At 35.9% G+C, this 15928-nt stretch overlaps 1 protein-coding gene and 1 pseudogene across 1 annotated transcript in view; both read left to right on the top strand.

The window, feature by feature from the left end:
* Positions 1–15928, top strand: part of dmd (dystrophin) — a 2688357-nt gene that overhangs the window by 82477 nt on the left and 2589952 nt on the right. The window lies entirely within an intron of this gene.
* LOC127527407 (serine/threonine-protein phosphatase CPPED1-like) overlaps positions 9199–15928 on the top strand; it is a 34047-nt pseudogene continuing 27317 nt past the window's right edge.

The raw sequence follows: 15928 nt of genomic DNA, 5'->3' as shown, positions 1-15928 counted from the left end.
AAAGTTTTTGCTAAGGTCATCTCAAATGGTGCCCTCAAAAGATTTTGAAAATGGAAGACGGCTTGACAATTTGTATTTCAGAATGAATAAAGTATAAGGCAGTAATTTACATTTTTAACAGTAACAGCATGTGTTCCTTTATTATTCCAGATAAAATACAAGATGATTTAATTAATAAAAATACATTTTACCAGTAGCTTTCCATTATTTGATAGTATTATAGTTGAACAGCTTTCAGTATGCAAGCCTCTTACTATGAATTGATGGCACTGGCTCAGAAATAACAGACAGACTAGCTGCCTGACTAAGATTTTCTTTAGTACAGTTGATTAGGGTCCTTCTGTTCCTGTTTTATAGCAATATGAAAGTATAAGGACCATTGTTCAATCATAAGCAGTAAAATAGTTTTGATTCTGGTTACATATGTATAATTTATATTATGAAAGCTTTCATGGAAATAGAGGTTTGGTTATAATGTAACCAGCCAGATTTGGAGGTCCTTATTTTGGCCAGTGAAATATGCTGTAAAACTAATTGGCAGAACTTGTTTTGCATTGTTAAAAGGATTTTTTTCTGGCAGTGTGATAAATTCTTAGACATTGTGTCATCTGGCTCAATCAATGCTGAAAGCATCTTTTCTGCAAAAATGTTTATTGTATTTCAGTTATTGTGGAAAGCCAGTTATTAACTTGCAGTCGAGATAATTAATTCTTTTCACTCTTGACACTCTTTTGTTCTGCTGTTAGACACAAAACCACTGGAAAATTCACTAAATGATGAAAAAGCTAGGGTATTAACTGTTTTATTTGTTTGGTGATATATCAATCAACTCTGGTGTGTTTTTTTTTTTTCCTCGAGGAGCTCATTTAAATTATTGTCCATAAGTTCAAACCACAGTGTAAGGTATCAGGGATTCACACCTTGTGTCTACTGGCATTTTTTTCAGAATGATTTAAATTATTTATTTATTTTTCTGTCTTGATAAGATGGTGAGAGCTATCATCATTTCTAAATGCAGTGAATAAAGGTGATACAATATTGTTTTATACATGGAATTCCTTTGTGCTTCCAATTAGAGCTATCTCATTCTCTTTTACCGTTTGCTATTTCTCACTTTTGCCTATTTTGTTTTAATTCCCTGTCTGTCTAGTACAATTTAGGGTTAACATATCCACAGAGATGATTTCACTGTTGCATTTTTCCATGGATGTGTAGTACAGGAATATTTTCTTTGGCAGTCTGCTATTACCTGGTAGAATTTAATGGTTGTGGTACTACATTGAAAATGATACGGTCTCCAATTCATTTGCTGTCAAACACTCATTGTATTTTTCTGAGTAAGTCGCATAATGTGCCAGCATTCAAAATGTAGGAATTGTAAACAATTGTACCTTTTATTATTTGTAGGTTGCTTTGGATGTTCAGTTTGTGACCTAATAAATTAATATGCACATAGCAGCTACTACATGGTAATTAAATCCCCACAAATAAAAAAAGCAGGATTATTTGAAGTATAATTAGCAACGTTAGAAAATAAAATAATAACACTTTACATTGCTATAGCACTTTTTTCACTACTCAAAGCAGTTTACATAGTGAGTGGGGAGCCACTTCAACCAGCACTAATATGCAGCATCCACCTTGATGATGCAACGGCAGCCATTTTGGGCCAGTAATCTAACTACACATTAGCTGTTAGGTGGTGAAAGAGTGAAAGAGAGGGGATGATTAGGGGGCCAGAATAACCAGGCTGTGATGGACAATTTAGCTAGGGCATTGGGAGACACCATACTGTTTACAAAGGATGCCTGGGGATCTTTTATGACCACAGAGTTAGGACCTTTGTTTGATGTCTTATCTGAAGGATAGTGACATGTTTACAGCACTGTGTCCTTGTCTCTGCACTGGGGCATTGGGATCCATACACAGACCACAAGGTAAGCACCCTATTAATAAAGAGCAGGAACATATCAGACAGAGACCCTTAATAAGAGAACAAGAAAATGTCAGGAAGATAATAAATATAGAGAAACAACACCTGGTAATTCTTATACTATCTGTTGTTTCTATTACTGTTATGAGCATTCTTTTGGCACCAACAGGTGTAGACAATGACAAAATTCAAACTTTAGATCTTAAGAAATGTTTTTCTAATATCCCATTAATCAGGAAATTTTGAGACACCGTGCACAAAACAGGACTACTTTCATATTTTATACATATTTAACAAAGTTCAGGGAATACCTTAGAAAACAAGCAACATGTTTCTTTAACATTTACTTGTAAAACTTTTTTTTTAATGTTACCAATGTTGTTCTTCAACCATTTTCTATACCGATTCATTAGCAAATTTGAACATTTACCTTTTATTTTTGAAAGTGAAGTCAATTAAATGAGGACCTTTAAGTGGCTCTCCTACTATTCAAGTTTTTGGTTTCAGCTCTTGATACTTTTTAGAACCTGACAATATTTTTAAAGTTGTTTTTATTGTTAGTTGGAATGCATGTGAGTCTCATTTTCAAATAACCTTTTTTTATAAAAATGCTTTATATGATGACTTATTTTCTGCTTATTCCTGTACCAGTGTATAACTTATTTTCATATGACAGAACAGAACATTTTCCACACAACATAACCTATTCCGGGCTCGTAGAAAGCTAGGACCTCCCAGACGTATGTGGAGCAAGACAAGAATCAGCCCGGTAAAAGGTGCCATTCGATCTCAGTGCCTACTCATACACACACCCACAGCTAACAGAGTCAGCAGTTATCTTACATGCATGTGTTTGGGGGTAAGAGAAGACAACCAGAGTGCCTGGAGGACCTATGAGGATGCAGGCATTAGGAGGAATTGTTTTCAGGTATTGTAATGCTGACTGGGCTTTACCACCCTGCATGCCCACAGCAGGAGCAGAAAAGAAACATTTGAACTGCAGCCTGTCAGAGAGAGGACAATATAAGTGGCAAAAAGCAGAGGGGGAGGAGCCTGGGGGAATGAGAAGAACAAGTAGTTGAAGAGTAGGGACGATTCTAGAGGACAGTGGAGACAGAATAGTGAGAGATAGGTGAAAAACAGTGCTATAGCTAGAGCAGTGAGTGAGGCCGGAGATGCTAGTGATTTTCTTAATTTTGATCATGTTGGGACTGTATTGCATAATTAAAGTGCTCGAGAATCCAAAAAAGCTTACCTGATGTCATGTTTGTTTCCTTCAAAGGGTCACTATAATATACACATTAAAAATATTAGAGAGAGAGATTGGGATCACTGTTTCTGTTGATTGTGCATGTTCTCCCTATTTTTGTGTGGGTTTTTTTCCAGTGACCCTACCTTCCACCAACTGATATTTTCACATTCCTTTGATTAAGGTCTGATAACAATGGACCAGTGGAATGAGAATGCTCAGAGGACATGTGCGAGTAAGAATTTCATTGTACTTACATACACATGACAATAAATATCTCTTTACTTCAATGACGTCCCATTTGGGGTTTGTGGCCAGCTTTCTAATTCTTATTGGAATAGAGAAAGCAGGTTGAGTAATTTAATGTACATTAAGTATACTTTCATCAAACAAAAGCTCAAAAAGTATCTCTATATTGTGGAAATATTGATACAGAGGTAAGATACATCCATCCATCCATCCATTTTCCAACCCACTGAATCCAAACACAGGGTCACGGGGGTCTGCTGGAGCCAATCCCAGCCAACACAGGGCACAAGGCAGGAACCAATCCCGGGCAGGGTGCCAACCCACCGCAGGGTAAGATACATGAATTGAAATATTATGGAATTCTTTATATTATACTGTATATTGATGTGAACTAAATAAATATTTCACTCAAATCTTGAAAAGTAAAAAACAAACAGAATGCCTGGGTCAAGAGTAAAAACTATGTTGTGTTATTGGTTTTAAAGAAGCTAAAGTATGATGTTCCTTGAAGACTTAAAGATTCATGTGATGGCATTTCCCAGTAATCTACCACCTCATATTTTGGTACCAGTAGTGGAGCTGTGTTGGCTGTTCTCCCTCATTTCTTGGCAGAGTATGACGACTCATGTATTCTAATAGACTCCCTTCTGAACCACCATAGGCTTTGGCAAACATATTGTTTCCAGGATAGTTTCGGAACGGGAAATCAAAATAAGAAAGAGGGCTTTAGACTTGCCTATGTAAGGAAACATTTTGGAGTTACTTTATTTACGGAAGATAGTCAGGCTAGGTGCTTGTCTAGGTCTCTTGTCTTTTAAATAAGAAAGCAAGCAAATGACATTCAGATAACACACGGTACCCACAAAGATTTTTGGAAGCCTGTTTTTTTCTGGTAATCTTGGTCGTTTCAGTATTCTGGCGAATATCAGACACATTGCCAGCTTATTAATTCTATGTATACTGTACATACTTGAGCCTTTAAAATGATAAAAGCTTTTATCCCACTTTTACTATAAAGTTACCAGTCTAATTGGCAGTGGGATTCTTTTTACAGAATTTCTGCTGTATACCTTATTTTACATCTGGACAGAGTTCCTTGTATAGGAAAAAATAGGAGTACATTTTTATTCCAATGTAAGTGATTAAAAACAAAAAATAGTAATTGCTCATAAGTGATAAATTGCTACTTTTCCATTATCATTTTTTTGCCAGGAGAAGTGGAGTTGAAATAGAAGGTGCTTTGTAGTATAGTGGCTAACAGCTGTTCAGTTCATAGGGAGGGGTCTTGCAATCCTGAGCCATTTTCATTTGCACTTCCCACACCCACGCTCTGCCTCGTCTAATCAATATCAACCCTCTGGGCTTGTGTCCAGAATCCCATTTTTACCCCTTAGAAGTACAGTCTGCTTCTTAATCCTGGAATGCTTTGTGTAATGCTGTAAATGTTCACAAGAAAGGCAATCCATCGATCGCCATGCTCCGAATCCAATGTATCTTTGAAATATTATTTGTCTAAGCATTTCTGTAGCAAGGGATACTTGGGTAATTAGTTTAAAACCATGTGAGAACTGGAGACACCGCTGTTAGCTTTCAGGAAGCTGTTTTGCCAATGTGTTGGCCACATTTCTAGCGAAGGAGTTTACTATAGCTCTGTTTACATGAATATGTCTTCAAAAGAAAACGCTGATAATTCTGAATGAATGGGAACCTTTTTCTGTTTCAGGAATCAGCAGATATGCTGTCATTTTTTTCTGCCTTGTATTCAAAGCCATTTGCATTTAATGTCTTTTTTCTGCTTCAGCTTTATTTTATGTATTGTATTTTAATGAAGAATTAATATTGCTGAGCACTTTGACAATAATTATTTGTATGAAGGTTCTCAGCATGAATGTCTGTACTTTACAGATGACAATACTACTGTAAAATTTTAAGATGAGTTAAGCTTATGCGATGTTTCTTAACTTGTAATATTTATTGTAGTTTCTGGAGGCTGAAATTATAAATCTAACAGTGTAATCTTTAGAAACCCATCTCATCTTTGATAGTAAATAATAATTGAAAATTGTAGTACTTTGTTTTGATCATTTGGTGGCAGCAAAGATTAAATGTATAAGGAGATAAATCGAGAGGGAGAGAAGTATAGTACTGTCCAGTGCTCCAGTTTCTAATATCAAACAAGTGCATTTACTGTATGTGCCCAATTGTGAATGTTCACTTCATAATTAAAACTGTTTTCTCTTGATAAAAACGAAATTTCTAATTAAAAAAAACACTAGCTAAAATATAAGTAGTAATACTATTTGATACCCACTAAAGTAATTTTTTTATTTTGGAGTATCGCTTAATGGTTAACTCTTTATGGCTGTATTTTCCTAGTGCCTCAGTTAACAATTATTTACTTAATAATATAATGCACACAATACATAGCTGTGCATTTTTTATCACCTATTTTTATGGATTTATTCTGCTTACTTCTGGAAAAATTGACTACTCGAACAACATGTGTTCTCCGTAAGCTACAGGGAAGCAATTTTTCATTTTCCTCTTGTATGTTAGGTGAGCGCTAATATAGTGTTACCTCTAGATGAAAAATAATTAAGTTTAGTGGCAACATAACTGCCATTTTTTGATAAATTAACATTAAGCAAACTTCAAATAAAATAGATAATTAACTATTAATGCTTCATTTTATTCGATCATTCATTCATTTGATTTACAAATCCAGTCATTCCAAAGCAGAGTGGTATAAGCAGGATTGGGAGCAAGGATGGAAACAATCCTGGATTAGGCACCAGTCCATCAGAGGCCACACTTGTTCTTATGCTGGGTCAGTTTGTAGATGTTAATTTTAATGTCATAATCTTTGGGATTTGTGATGAAACTGGAGTAAATGGAGGATGCTATGGTGACAGTGAAAGAACAGGTGAATTCCATACAGATAGTGGCTAGGCTGAGTTTGGAACACATGATTCTTGACTTGTGAGGTACCAGCTCCAAAAACTATACTAATGCAATACTTATCTATTTTACATATCTATTTTCTTACTTCATTTATTTAAAAAAATATTTATTTGAGCACCATGTCTATTTTGTACTCTAATCAATACTTTGTGCATTGTTGTGCACAATGCATCTACAGAAAAATGTTTGTTTGCAGTCTGAGAGCACTGTCAATAAATATTTGGAGAAATAGTGGCAAAATCTTGGGAATGCCCTCCCTACTGGAATTTTCACACATAGATATTTGTTCATGTATTAAGAATGATTCAACAACTGAACACCGTCATTCAACAGCAGTTATGAGATTAGAAGCTAATGGTTGATGACAGAGGTCTCTGGAGGAGTGAAAAGTTTCCTGTAGGGTGTTACACATACACATTGGCCACCTTACTGGGAATGCATGCAAATAATTGCATATGACCTTTCTTTCCTTACCAGCAATTATATGGTTTTACCTCAGTATGCACTATATTTATGTAGCCTGCACACATTTTCAATAGATTGTTGTATGTCCAAATATTAGAAAGGGCAAGATCCGTGATCTAAGTGATTTTGATTATAATAGAATTACTGGTGGTAGATATGATGGTTCCAGCATGTCAAAAGCCCGTCCTCCTCGTATTTTCACACCCTACAGTCTTCTATGGAAAATGATATGAGAAACAAGAAACATAAAGCGAACAGGAGATCTTTGAGTAAAGCCACCTTGTAAATGAGAATGAGAGAATGGACAGACTTGTTCAATCTAACATAAAACTTAGATAAAAGATCTTTACACAAGTGGTATGCAGAAGTGGTGTGAATAACAGATTTTGAAGCAGATGGGCTCCAGTAATAGAAGATCACACACACTTCCCTTCCACTGCTGCTGAGTAGTAACAAAGGAATGGGGCTAAAAAAGGGCACATGATCTAGAACATAGGATGACTGATGGAAAATTTCACAATATCTGAAGAATCTCTCTTTCTAATGTAACATGCAATGACAGTTTAAGAAGTTGGAATAAAAATATGAATTTTGCTTAATATCAACATTACAGGCTGGCGGTAGTAGTGTGGAGTGGCTGGACCAGGCCAAAGGGATGCCCACATAACACCTGGCTGCGGCAGATAGAGAGTCATTTCCGGAGGGTGGGACTGGACTGTGTGTCTGCCTGGGTGGTTGCCAACCAGGATTCTGAGCTGTTTTGTCGTGTAGTGTGTGTGGCAACATGCTGTACCGGTGCATGCTCCCCAGCCTGACCTGACCTGCATTAGTGTAATGGTGTTTTTTTCCCATGCATAGGGTTTCCTATTACAAATTAAGTGTTATTTAATGCAACAACACAACTTAAGCATTGTTGCTGGCCATATACAATCCTTTATGACCACAATTTGTCTTTCAAATGAATATTTCCAGCAGGATAATGTGCCGTGTCATCATCTCCAGAACATGTTAGTAATTTCACTTTTTCAGTTTAATGCAAAGGTATTGTTAGTAGCTAAAAAGGAAGAAAAAATGTGATTTTCTGTTAATCTTTACTGATAGGAGGATAAGGCAATAGAAGTGGAATGTAAGCTCTCAGGAGTTAAAATTTCAAACTTAGGAGGAGTGTGATGATTAGTTAGCAATATACTGCATTGGTGTGGTACCAATGTGAACCATAATCTGAATACCACATTACACTGTTGCCTGTCATACACATACACTTAATCTCTAGTTTTATGTCCTACAATAAGAATCATATTTTTGTGGGTCCAATAAATAAGTGTAACTTTAGGTTACTGCATTGGTCTGCACAGTCACCAGTTCTCAACTGAGTTTAATTACTATAGGATAAAAAGTGGGCTGTACACCAGACTAATCCACCACAATCCAATCTGTGGAAAAACATAAGACACATATACAATGAATTGGTCTAGCGTACAGTAAGTATTCAGTACTATAAGCGAAACCAGAGTTATGCACTAATAACTGAGTTAATCTAAAACACTGGCCACTTAAAGTCTAAAAGTAGCTTGCCTAAGGGGAGCAGCTTTATGGGTTGAAAAGAGAGATATGCTGATAACTTCCTTTTCACTCCAGTCAACTTGTATAAAAATAGAAGCTGGCCCCTTTCAATAAGTCGGTCATAAAGTAGTACAAAACAGTATAAAGTTAAAAGCAATATAAGTAGGAATAAAATCAGAAATTTTCTATGAGGAATGTTGAATGGGAACAGTCAGGTACAACCTTACTTGACTGACCTGATTTAATATGTCTTCAAATCAAGTATATGCAATAAGTGGTATGTAATGCTTCATCGGTTGTGTCTATTAATGCAGTGAAATTGATGGAATTTACAGTGCGATTGGTTCTATGTTAAAAATCTATTGCCAGAAAATCCATTTCCCACTAACAGACCACAAACTGTGTGCATGGGTAAGCACTTCTCTTCATTAGTAATACTGAATGCTGGCCGTATACTGAGCCCTCTCCTTTCCTCCCTCTTCACAAATGATGACAAACCTACCCATGATGCTAATATCATAATAAAGTTTGCAGACAACACATCAGTGATAGGCCTGATCTCCAGTAATGACGAAGCAGCCTATAGAAAAGAGGTTGAGAATCTGGAGAGTTGGAACCAGAACAACAACTTTGCACTCAATTCTAAGAAAATGAAGGAACTGATTCTGGACTTCAGGAGACTAAACTACAGTGGTCACCATCCCATAAGCACTAACGGCGAAAGGGTGGAGACAGCCCAGAGTTTCAGATTCTTGGGAGTCCACCCAGGACAACAAACATGACAGCAATGGCCAACAAAGGTCTTCAGAGGCTTCCCTTTCTTAGGATCCTGAATAAAGCACAACTCCCACAGCAGCTGCTGGTTAACATCTATAGGTGCACCATAGAGTCTGTCATCACGGACTACATTACAGCGTGGTACTCTGGCTGCACCTCTAAGAACGTAAAGACCCTCCAGCGTAGCATCTAAACAGCTCAGAGAATTACTGCCACTCAGTTACCATCACTGGAAGATATCTTCACTACCCGCGGCAGCAGAAAAGTAAAGAACATTTGTAAATATCCATCCCACCCCAGCCATAGAATTGTTACTCCTCTGCCCTCTGGCAGGCGCTTCAGAGCCCTGCATGCCCACACTATCAGGCTAAAGAGCAGCTTCTACCGCAAAACAATCAACCTATTAAATGCACAGTGATCACTTCCCCTTCTTATAACAGAAACCACCACTGGCTGAACTGAACAGTCTCCAGTCTCATACGTGACCCATGTGGATCTCATGACCATTACATTGACAATAATCTTCACTGTGACTTCATTTATTATTTATCTATTAATGCTTACATTTTTACCTTTACTTTAACTCTGTATATTTGAAACTGTTAGAAATAGTAACTATGCTTCTCATAGTTTAATGTTTATATTGTCTACTCTTATATACGTTTATCTAAGGCACCTATAGGCTTGCTCCAAATGATTTTTCATTGTATTGTACAGTGATAATAAAGGTATCTTGCATCTTGCAATTAATTCTGCATGTATAAATCAGGAAAAAGCAAGGCTGGTCCTATAGAAGGCTACATTCAGTCCAACTACTGTAGATTATTATTTTGATGCTGCTAATATTCAATTGCATTAATTCAATGATCTGATCCTGATTAATTTCTGCCACTTCAAAAATTCTGGTGAAGAAACTCTTTTCTTGTTTTGTGAAAAGCAAAAAAGCATTCTGTTTGACAAAGTAGATTAATACCTTGCAATCCTAAACTTTTCTTGTTCTAATAAAGCAGATTACTACCTATAATTCTGAACGTTTTTGGCATTTTTACTTTATCATATATGAAGTATAGGGAAGGTATTATAATCGTCCAAAAATTTGACCTCAAGATTTTTGATGAATCTCGACATTTTAGACATCTCTGAGTCCGATTTGCTTTATCATAGGGAAAGTATTGTAATCATCCAAAAATTCAATCTCGAGATTTTGATGAATCTCGATGCTTTAGACTTCTCTGAGTCCAAAAATACCATTTTTGAAACTATGTCTGTTTGTCTTTCTGTTTGTGGGTGTACAGTATATAAACACGATAACTTTAATATGCTTTCACTTAGGTCAATGAAATTTTGCATACAAGTATTAGGTACAAAATGTAGATTTCTATCAACTTTTGAGCTAACCAGAAGTGGTACTTTTTTATTCATTCAGCTGCCCTAGTCCGATTTATTCAACTTTACTTATATAATAATTGTTCAATATATTATTAATTTGATTTGATATGTTGTTGTTGGTTCTTTAATGTAAATAATTAAAAAATATAATAATTGTCTTACGGTTTACACTTTAAATAGCCATCCCCATATCAGTATACAAGAAAGTCTAGAGAAGACCACTCCTGTTTTGTTTTTTTTTTATAAACACTTATAAAGTAGCTTTACTGAATGCATACTGATGTAAAGACTGCAAAATTAGATAATATCTTATATGTAGCTCATCATTAGCTGACATTTGGTTTAAATAGTTAAGAAAGAGTGGGAGCTAAAATAAATCTGCAAAACGTGACGAATGGTTTAGTTTCTGTATGCTAAAAGAAATGCGATAAGTATTTATTTGATTTCTGCAGAGAAATGAATCCCACCACTAGTTAATGTTGAGATTGCAGACTGAGGATGGAGGCAAGCAGGCTAATTAGTCAAGACGTTCTATTAATGAAGACCCTAGTTAGAAAGAAAACATTCACCCATTCCAGTCTTCATGTTTGCCTAAACCTGATGTAATGAATTGATCTTTGCCGCTTAGCTTTTTCTTAGAGGACCAATTATAAAAATAAAGTAAGCTGACAGGATAATTTCATCCTCTCAACATGTTGTTGGTGGGAAAGACTGTTTGAATAGGCATCTCTTAAATTTTTCTCAAGCTCAATGGACAGCATTTATGGCTTAGACTGTGTTCTTTTTCTGCTCAATTGGGCATATGAAGCTGAATTAAATACTGCTGATACTGGGGGACCCAATCAGGAAATGTATTCTACCACCTTTGGGACAGACTGCTTCTTGATGGCAATGCCCTCATTCATTTTTTGTAATAGTAATAATCGTGAGAGAGTAGTGTTTCAACTTGTCAGGCTCCAATGTTGTGCCCATTACTTGTAAAATAAGGTCCCTTCTACTCTATCGAAATAGCATAATCAATTTTTTAATGAACTCATATTTCTTTCTTTTTGTGGGCCTAACTGATATAAAGGTTGTTATGAAGTTGTCTAGAACCTGGAAAAAATAAATACCATATAACAAAAATGTCACTTTTGATTATTTCATACACAATTATTCATTATACATCATTATTTTGGCATGATTGCAAAAAATAACAAAACAAACTGAAAAAATACACTCCTACCATCCATCTGCAAATTATATTTGGTACAAATCATACTCTGGATGAAAAATTTCTGGCTTTAAAACAAAGGTTATTTTTAATATAGGCATCCTACATTTTCATCATTGTAATTTCTATTTTTATTTTTTTTCCCCACCTCTGAACTGCCAAATTTGTCACACAATTTTAATTTATCAAGTTTCTTCAAGCAGTAATAATTTAAACATTTACACAAAATTATTAATAGACAATGGGTGTATTATTTGTATATATTTTATTATTGGCATGTTGTTGTTCATCTGTACATTAATACTGCTTGTCTTGCAGAGCCGAGCTAAAAAAAGAGATAAGCGTCCAATTTAACAGTACAGCTACATTATATGAGATGCCAGTTAACTACTGACAGCTACAATACTCTCCAGCAGGCCAAAAAAAAGTGATTAATGATCAAGAACAACCTGTCTACAGCATAAAAGGAATAGGAAAAAGAAAAACATTTCATTTATGTGTAGGCCAGCCTTAGATTTTCAGCTTTCACTGGTCAGCATTCTTGCCCCATACATTGCAAGGGGAGGCCAAGACTAAAAGAGCTTAGTCTATCAAAGATATATTGAGTGGAAAAAAAAATCAAGTTAACTGAAACATTAACAAGAGAACAACCAAACTAATAAACTAATCCAAGTCCTGATCGGCTACAAATTCAAGCCTGAGGCATATCAAGTAAGATGACATTTTAAAGGTACTTTTTAAAAGATACAGTTTCAAACTTGCCCAGGACATTAACCCTATGTTAACTATAATATGAAAAAAAGTCAATAAAGTGTGATTCATTACTTTTTTTTCCTCTACAGACAGACTTTTTTTTAAAGAAAGAATAGCTGCAGAGGAAGATATACCACATTGGTAGGTCAAAGGATCAGTGTTATAAATGACATGCCCTAGTAATACCTTACAATTGCGCACATCTGTCAAAGCAGACCCATTAACATTTAATAGCATTTTAAATGAGACTTCTTAGCTTCAGAACAAACAGCATAACCTGTACAATAAATTTACTGTCTGTAATATCATATTGTGAATACTGAACTTTCAAACGACCCATCACCACCTGAAAGTTGTGGCATTGAGTCCAAAGGTTGGAAGTGCAGTTTTAGAAAATTAGACCTGTTTTTATCTTCTGATTATGTTCTGTTTTTTTAACAACCTATGTAACATTACGGTATCTTTACAATGAAACAGAACCTTAGTCTGAATGTAAATGCTGTGGGTGAACATTATGGATAAGTTGGTTCTAGATGTTGTTATTATTATCCATTCCTTTTTAAAAATTCACTGTTGTAATACTATCTGGGCAGATTATTAGATTTTTTCCAGAGGCTGTTTCATTGCATTGTAAGCTACTGTTAATTAAAACCTGGCAGCAGGGATCCTAACCTGAACTAAGAAAAATAAACGTAACGTCACTTCTTAAATTGTTTCACTGGCTTCCAAGTAAATTTAGAGGTGATTTTAAAACACTTCTTCAAACATATGAATTTTTAAATGGTTTAGCTCTCTAATACCCTGAACAGCTTTTCAGTGCATTATCCCCCAGAGTGTACATTATGATCTGCTTAGAATTCAGATAGCAAATAAATCTAGGTAAGGGAGTACTGTCTCGAATGATCTAAGTGCCAATATTAGATTATTAGAATATCCTTCTCAAGCCCAGCATTTAAATCAAAGGTGAATACTCATCATTTAGGTATAGCTTACTCTTGTTAGAGTTGCTGCTGAGATTGATTCATTTTGCTCTCTTAAACTGATTTTTCATTAATTGTGGTAATCACTGAATTTTTATTGAATTAGTTTTCTCGTTGTCCATAGGGCTACTTAGTCTGCATGGAGTGAATGTGTTGTAACATGATGGTCCAGTTGTTAGACATTAAAAAATAAATTGGTTTGCCTATGAAATCTTTTTTATCAAATGTGGCAGACTTAGGAGTGTTGTAATTTGAGACATAAAACCATCTGTCCATCCATCCATCCATCCATCCATCCATCCATCCATCCATCCATCCATCCATACATCCATCTATTCCTTTATCTATCACTTCATATGTCACCATGTATATATTACAACGTTTTTCATATTTGTAGTTGACAGAAATGAGAGACTCCATACATAATGATCATGGCAGGAGTGGAGCCCAGGAAATAATTATCAATGAACAGATGTTTCTACCATCTCACCTTTAAAACATTTCTGGTCAAACATTTTCAAAATGGTCTTGGTAGACACAAAGTGTTGGGGAAATTCATTGTTCTCTCCTTTTCTGAAACGTAATGACAATTTTAAATTGTTGTTATTGTAGCTTTCACCTTCAGTTGCTTGGCCTATGGCAGGATGCCAATAAGTCGATGCTTCTAACAGCAAGAATCTGAGTTGTGGTTCTACAAGAATATTTTTTGTCTTGTCGGAGAATTAAATTTAGATTTTTCTGAAAAAGCGCAAATGCAGGAGGGCAATCAATTCTTTTTCTTCTGATTTATGCAGAGATATGTCTACATTTTAAGTTGATCATCTTTAAAAACTATTGTTACACACAGCCATATGATTTCCCCTGGCTGAATGCTGGACCATTTTACTGCTGATGTACAATGAAGAGAACACAAACAGTCTCCAGTTTTATGTCATACAGTCTTTTTAATTAATGAGCCCGACATTGTCCTGGCTTGTCATAGTGACCTTTAAAAGACTTAATTGGTTAAACTTGAAGCTACAGTGTTTGAAACAAGGCTTTACTGTATAAGCTTTAAATGTTTTACCTGATCTAGTATGTAGCTGGTAAGTTTCACACATGCTCATTATATATGCCTGTGTGATACACTTGGATTTTAAAAGGGTAAATCCCATCCTTTAGAGACCCCAAATAGGTACCTATTTAGAGTGTTAATGCCAAGGGATAAATTGGAAGTATCTGTATTAGAGCTGATCATTGGTCATGCTCCTTATGTCATTGTTTCATGATTCAAAGGTGGACTCAATTTGAAGTGATATTGAAAGTTTTTACATAGGATGATGCCTTTCATTAAATTAATGTAAACTAAGAGGAAAGACATCCTGTATCCTGGGTCAAATACAAGATAGGTATACTCCCTGCTAGCATCACATATTTCATGAAGGGTATTGGGGAGTTTAAGCTGGTCTTTACTCAAATAATGTCACTAACAAGCACATTATAGGCCTAATTCTTCCAGAGTGTCATAGTCCCTGACTATTCTATAGAAATCCACTTTCAGCCTATCTTCTAATATACAGTATAAAGCAGAGTCTATGTATGTTTGTTTGTCTGCCATACAAATCTGCACCGGGTGTCCGATCGCCACCAAACTGGGCATGGGGCTGCTTTGTGACCAGGAGGAGGTCATGGGGTATGTTTGGTTGGGAAAAATGTCCTTGGTCAAGCGCAGGACACCTTTTGACCGACACAACGTTTTCAAAAAGTCCCCGTACTTATCATCGACAAGATGGCTGCACGTTGCAACAGATGGCACGTTTGGTCTCTGTGCATCCTTCTTTATCAATGTTTCTTTAAATTGCCAAGACATTGCGGAAGTGTCCAAGTATGAGAAAGCCGACTGCTTTCATCGCGTGAAGGGGAACTGCCGTATGGATGTAAAACATGAACGACCCAGAAAGCGTGACTGGCTTTGCGTATTTGTGGTGCTATTTGCTCGCTTTCCGACTCACAGTAAGATTTCAGTCTTGGTCTTTTTGACTGACTGGTACTATTTGTTCGCTTTCCGGCGTATTGTAAATAACGTACATTCATCTCACTCAGGTGCTATTCCGTACATAATACCATGTGACACATTATAATTGTCCTGCTTTTCACTAATATACCCATGCCACCAAAAAAAACACATAGCATTAGAAAGTCCACTTCCGATGCCACAAAAAAGTCTATTTCAAGGCAGTCTCAAACATTGCGCAAGACATCAAGATGTTTTCATACCAAGAATTGCGCTGATCCTGAATGATTTACCCTTTGATTTCAAACGTCTACAATTTCCTGTTCAAAAAAGACTATTTGAAGGCCGTCTCAAACCTGCGCAAGACATCAACATGTTTTCATACGAAGAATTCCGATGATTC

This window comes from Erpetoichthys calabaricus, chromosome 4 (genome assembly GCF_900747795.2).
Source record: "Erpetoichthys calabaricus chromosome 4, fErpCal1.3, whole genome shotgun sequence".
In the NCBI taxonomy this organism is placed as follows: Eukaryota; Metazoa; Chordata; class Cladistia; order Polypteriformes; family Polypteridae; genus Erpetoichthys; species Erpetoichthys calabaricus.
This window is presented reverse-complemented; position numbering and strand designations above follow the sequence as displayed.